Here is a 6,195-nt window from a genome sequence, read left to right on the forward strand (position 1 = left end):
GATGTATGAAAAATATCCAAATTTTGGTAAAACCCCCTCAAACTCAATTTTTTTTTAAATGGCAAATTTCGACATATTAAGGGCTAACATATTTGACATCCTCAACATTTTATGTAAACTGGAAAAAAGTCAGTTCAAAGGGGTTAGTAGCAAAATCTTAAGGCCAACCAGCACATAACCCTCTCTCAACACACATATAAGGAATCTAATAGTTTTATGACCTACTTGCTTGGTAGCAGGTCAAGAAGACACTCACAAGAGAGAGAGAGAGAGAGAGAGAGATAGAGGGTGGTGGGGTGAGATATAGATTTTGAAATTGGAGCATCAGGCCACAGGCCTAACTATATCAAGGTTCCGTAGTGTTGAGAGTGAATAATGAACAGACACAAAAGAAGTCTTAACAAAAGGCATAGTGTGTCAGCTAGAGTTAATTATTATTTACTGAGCAAGGGTAGTGGTAGAGGTGTATATAAGTACATGCCGGTGAATATTGGCATGTATATATATGTACAGTAGATGAGGTCTATGTAGGTGTGTGTGTGTATGGTATAAGATGTGTCTGTGTGTGTGAGGGTGCTGATACATATATATGTCGTGTATGAGGTCTGTGTGTGTGTGTGTGTACACAGTATAAGATGTGTGGGTAGATGTATGTATGTATGTAAAACGTGTGTACATGTCAATTGTGTAAGACTGTGTGCGTGTGTGTATGATATAAAATGTAAGGTATGTGTGGTGCAAGATGTATGCATCGTGTGTACATATATATGGTGTAAAATGCGCATATGTGTAAGTTTAAGATGTGCATGCACAGAAGATGCATATATATATATATAACTATACATACATGCACAAACAATATATATATATATATATATATATATATATATATATACATACACACATTTGTATGTACAGCACAATGGTAAGGAGTATACATACAGTATGCATACACACACACACACACTGTGCATAGTGTAAGAGGAGCATATGCCACACATATACACACACACACATGTATTTTAACTCTACATTCAATATTCTACACACTCCCACAAATGCATTCACACCAACCAGTTCCAAAAGATAGGATGAAATAAAAGCATACAAGAAAGACTTATGCGTGTGACTCTTGCATGTGTGCATTTGTTTCTATAAAAGCTAATCAGTGATCTAATATAACTCACCTGGGTGGGCAGACAACGATTAATTAACAATCTTCACAAGAGCTGACAGATTAGTAAATGTTGAAAATTACTATTTTTCTCCCACCCCACCACTTCCTATCTTTTTTTTTTACATCATTAATCTGGGTAATATTGAGGTATTAGATTCGTCTGGTTGTCTAGATCAATAGTGTGTGTGTGTGTGAGAGAATGAAATTGTGTGTGCGTGTGTGAGAATGCATGTGTGTGTGTGGGAATGTGAGTGAGAATGAGCATGTGATAATGCATGTGTGAGCAAGAATGTGTGTGTGTGTGTGTGAGAATGTGTGTGTGTACATGAGAATGCGTGTGTGTTTGTGAGAATGCGTGTGAAAATGCATGTGACAATGTGTGCATGTGTGTGAGAATGCATGTGACAATGCGTGCATGTGAGGATGCATGTGAATGAGAATGCATGTGTGTGCATGTGAGAATGCACAAACGTATGTATGTGAGAATGCATGCATGTCTAGATAGATGTGTGCGGGTTTAGATTGATGTGCGTATGTGTATGCATATTTTCTGAGTGTTCACTTCTCAATTTAATTACAAGATTATTCATTAATTCATTTTAACGTCTGTTTTTCCATGCTAGTATGGGTTAGACAAATATGTCATTCATTTTACAGTTGGATGCCCTTCCTGTCACTAACCTTTACCCAATTTTTCAACTAAGGGACCTTTTATTTTACAAGATACACAAGGCACAAAAGCAATGGATGACTTGTTGAAAAGAGAACTGATAACAACATGACCACCATGTTGTTATCACAACTTCTGTAGAGCAAGATGGGCTTCTTTCAGTTTCCATCTACCAAATCCACTCTAAAGACTATGGTCACTACAGGACTTATAGAAGACATTTGCTTATATGCATAAATATAATACATATGTGTGTACACACGTATATACAAATACACACCACTGTGTGTGTGTGTGTGTGTGTGTGTGTGTGTGTGTGTGTGTGTGTGTGTGTAATATTTTTCACTAATGAGTATGCATCAATTAGTGTGCTGGTATGTTGAGTAAAGCACTAGCATAGTTTGGGCTACCTGATGTCATCTGCAGTCTGAGTATATTTCCTTTGGATCTACTTCAGGAATTCTGCAGTGTTAATTAAGATAATTAAGTAAACAGAAGATGGAATTGGTATAACTCTTTGTTTTGTACAATGATCATTTCAATCCATCTTGCAACTGTCCTAGGACATTAAGAAGGGCGTCCAAGCCATAGAAACCATGCTAAAGCAGTCACTGGTGTATGGTGCAGCCCTTCATCTCTGAAGATCCTGTTAAACCATCAAACCAATACCAGCATAGAACCCAAAACTCTGTGATTAGGAAACAAACCTCTTACTACAGAGCCATGCTCCATCTAGAGTGTTTGTATAATAATGGGGAACCACAACACAAAGTTATAACAGACAACTGAAGGTTCCTAGAAGTGGATTACCCTGTTCTTTATAAATTATGCCCTCAGTATATTTAACTAATTAAATTATTTACTGTGGTGGACTTAATTATAGCAATACAAACATCTCAGTACTTGACTGCATGTATATTATTTTAACCCAATAACAACCAAAGGCAAAATTAACAGACAATTGCTATAATAGTCACGAGGCCATACACTTTTAGGAATGGTATATAGTGTAGATTATAACAATCCCAGGTTTTTTCTCTTGACTTCAGCAGGATTTGAATTTGGAACATAAAAGGATATAACAACACAAAGGCATTTTCTTTGTCAATTTACTAATTCTACTAATGATCAGTCAAAATGGTTGCTAATTGAGGGGAAAGGCCCAGTTGATGATATTCAAAAATAATTACAAAAATAGCCACTACACAATCTTTTAGCATTCAGATTACTTCGTTAAATATAATGCTTATTTATTCTCATTGTTTTGAACTAATAATGTATTATCTTGTAGCTTCGAGATTTGGATAATGTGATTGTTTATTTCAAGAATGACATTGTAGGGCAGGTGTGAAAGGCTGTATCTGGCCAGTTTGAACATAAAATAGATAGAATATCTGGGCTGGATAGCCAGAAGGCTGTACCAGGCTCCAATCCGATCTGGCAAAGTTTCTACAGCTGGATGCCCTTCCTAACACCAACCACTCCTAGAGTGTAATGGGTGCTTTTTACGTGCCACCAGCACGAGGGCTAGTCAGGTGGTACTGGCATCAACCACGCTTGAATGGTGCTTTTTACATATCACCAGCATAGAAGCCAGTCAGGCACATGCCACCGACACAGAACCAGTCAGCCGGCACTGGTATCAACCACACTCGAATGGTGTTTTTAATGTGCCACTAGCACAGGACCAGTCAGGTGGTACTGTCATCGATCACTAGGTACAAAACTTGAAATTTGGGGGAGGGGGCTAGTCTATTACATTGAGTCCAGTGCATAACTGGTACATATTTCACCAACTCCAAAAAGATGAAAAACAAAGTCAACCTCAGCATTTTGTCTGGCATGTTAACGATTCTGCCAGCTTCATATAATACGGGTTTCAAATTTTGGCACAAGGCCAGCAATTTCGGGGGAGAGAGGAAGTAGATTACACTTACCCCAATGCTCAACTGGCACTTATTTTATCAATCCCAGAAGGATGAAAGATGAAGTTGATAATGATAGTGTAGTGAATTGGCAGACCTGTAGAGCAGTGAAGAAACTGCCTTGAAAATTTAGTTATGGAGCTTAAGGTTTCAAGTTCAAATCCAGCAAAGGTCAACTTTGCCAACAATTCTTTTAGGGTTGATAAAATCACTAGCATAGCTGGGGGGAGGTAGAGGAGGTCCGCACTTTTAATGGGGCACCACTTTTGGGTCTGCTGTAGGCAATGTGTTTTTTGTGGGGTCCGGGGACGGTAAACGGAAGGGCCACCCCGGGTGGCACACACTCTAGCTACGCTAGTGGATAAAATATATTACTAGCCATGGATGGTGGAAATCAAAAGTAAATAACAAAAAAAAATTTTTTTTAATTAAAAATTTGAAAAGGAGAGGGGTAAAATGTAAATGTAGTCATCTAAAATGCAGAACAAACATACAAATTGAAGCTTTTAGAAATAGCAGCCAAACATCCTCCAAATAGCTACCCGTCAATTAAAAAGAATATTGAGTCCTGGATATACGAAAAGACGAAATGGTCATGGGCGGAAGGCTTTTGATCATAGGTTACTTATTCAGAGCTGGCCTGGGGTTAAACAACAACCACCCTAATGAAGATTTATACAGATGGGGAAACAGTGACATTACACATCATGTATCTATTAAAGCAACTGAAAAGCTTCGACATATGTTTGTGTGTGATTTGGGCGCTTTTCATTCCATTAATAAATTAATTCAATGTATAAAAATATCTATCTATGCACACGTGTGATGTGTGTGTAATTCTATTGTAAAAGCCTACGCAGTTTTACCAGTTTGAATAAGCCAGCATTAATGAGAGGCGAAGTCTCAGCAAAATCCGTAACTTAGTACATGTATTCAATCAGTTGTTCATTTCTTTTTTTCGTGTGTTTAAAAACAAATCACTTTCAACACAGACACACCGAGTACATACCTACATATACACATGTGTGTGTGTATATACATATATATATATACATACATATATATATATGAATGAGAGACAGAGACGAGAGATAAAGTTTGTGGGGAGTGCTTGTTATTCAGAGATAACAGCTGTTGGAATGATGACGTTGCACATGCGAGCGAGAGAGGAAGGAGGGGAGAGAGAGGGAGAGGGTTGAAAGAACGACATGCTTTCGACATGATTTTGTTGTTTTTTTCTTTGCACCATTACATATTGTCATCAATATATGTGCATACATATTGATGAGAGAAAGAGAACTGCGTTGTGCAATATCTTATGCAAAACAACCATTTGAAAAAATAGATAAATAGCAAAAGACAATTGGTCTTATCAAACAGTACAAATATCAGTTTCCGAAACGTGTCAATGTTTTCTGACAGAAGCAAGAATACAACACATTATTTGCGGTGAAGAATTTAGTTTATTAAATATTTAATAGAGATTAATAACATGGTGTTTGCCACAAACACAATGAGACAGTGTGTGTGTGTTGTTCGCCGATTGCCATAAAAGTGCTAACCATTTCATTTGTACGAATTCATCATGGATATGGGTGTGTGTGTGTGCGACTGTCCATGTGTGTGTGGTTTGTTTTATGGGAACATAGTCTCGTTCGACATGGGTGGAATGCGTGTATGAAATTCATACCTTTTTCTATTTAACCACCCTTGAAGAAGAATTAAAGGAAACATGACCTTCCTCACATCATCTGGGAGGAAACGACACACAAGGGACGGAGGGGACAGTCATGCCATTCCTGTCTCTGGAAGCTGACACTTTTATATTCGTTATTCTAATCTTTAAAGAACCACACAGACAGACATACAGCAATAGTGTGCTGGCATCACCATCTATTTTTGTCTAGACTTGTTCCTTGAGAAACAGTTTTTTTTTCTCTTGGATTAATAGATAAGAATTCTGGTGGTAATGGCTATGATGATAAATCGGGAACGAAAGCCTTCGAGGTTTGTTAAAGGAGGGCGAAAGCAGACATATCAGATTGTCTAACATGCATGCTTCGTTTTTGCTTTTGCTTGTCTAAAAAACACTGGAGTAACAGCAAACCCGAACCAAACTGTGGGCTTACTTCTTGCAAACCAAGCAAGCTTACACCCTATGTATAATAATTGCTGGTTGAATTTGTCTTTGAACTATTAAAATTGATAAAACCATTATGTAATATCAGAAAATTAATCTCTCTCTCTCTCTATGTATATACAAATGGTTACATACAACTGAAACACTGTGTAAACCTTATCACCGATTAAAAAAGAAAAAACAATTTGATGATAACGATAGATACGAATGTATATATATATACACACATACACGTATGCATATGTAACATATATATATATATATATATATATATATATATATA

The 6,195-nt window shown here is 37.2% G+C and overlaps 1 protein-coding gene across 3 annotated transcripts in view; it reads right to left on the reverse strand.

The window, feature by feature from the left end:
• The window catches only part of LOC106880386 (transmembrane protein 214-A), a 36,713-nt gene that overhangs the window by 13,749 nt on the left and 16,769 nt on the right, over nt 1-6,195 (reverse strand). The window contains exon 1 of one of the 3 annotated variants that reach the window (XM_014930294.2): nt 1,188-1,207. The exons of the other annotated variants lie outside the window; for them this stretch is intronic. The gene's annotated coding sequence lies outside the window, so the exon portion shown is untranslated. Of the gene's footprint in view, nt 1-1,187; nt 1,208-6,195 lie in introns of those variants that run through there. 3 annotated transcript variants of the gene reach the window in all.

The sequence above is a fragment of the Octopus bimaculoides genome, chromosome 19 (assembly GCF_001194135.2).
Source record: "Octopus bimaculoides isolate UCB-OBI-ISO-001 chromosome 19, ASM119413v2, whole genome shotgun sequence".
Classification (NCBI taxonomy): domain Eukaryota; kingdom Metazoa; phylum Mollusca; class Cephalopoda; order Octopoda; family Octopodidae; genus Octopus; species Octopus bimaculoides.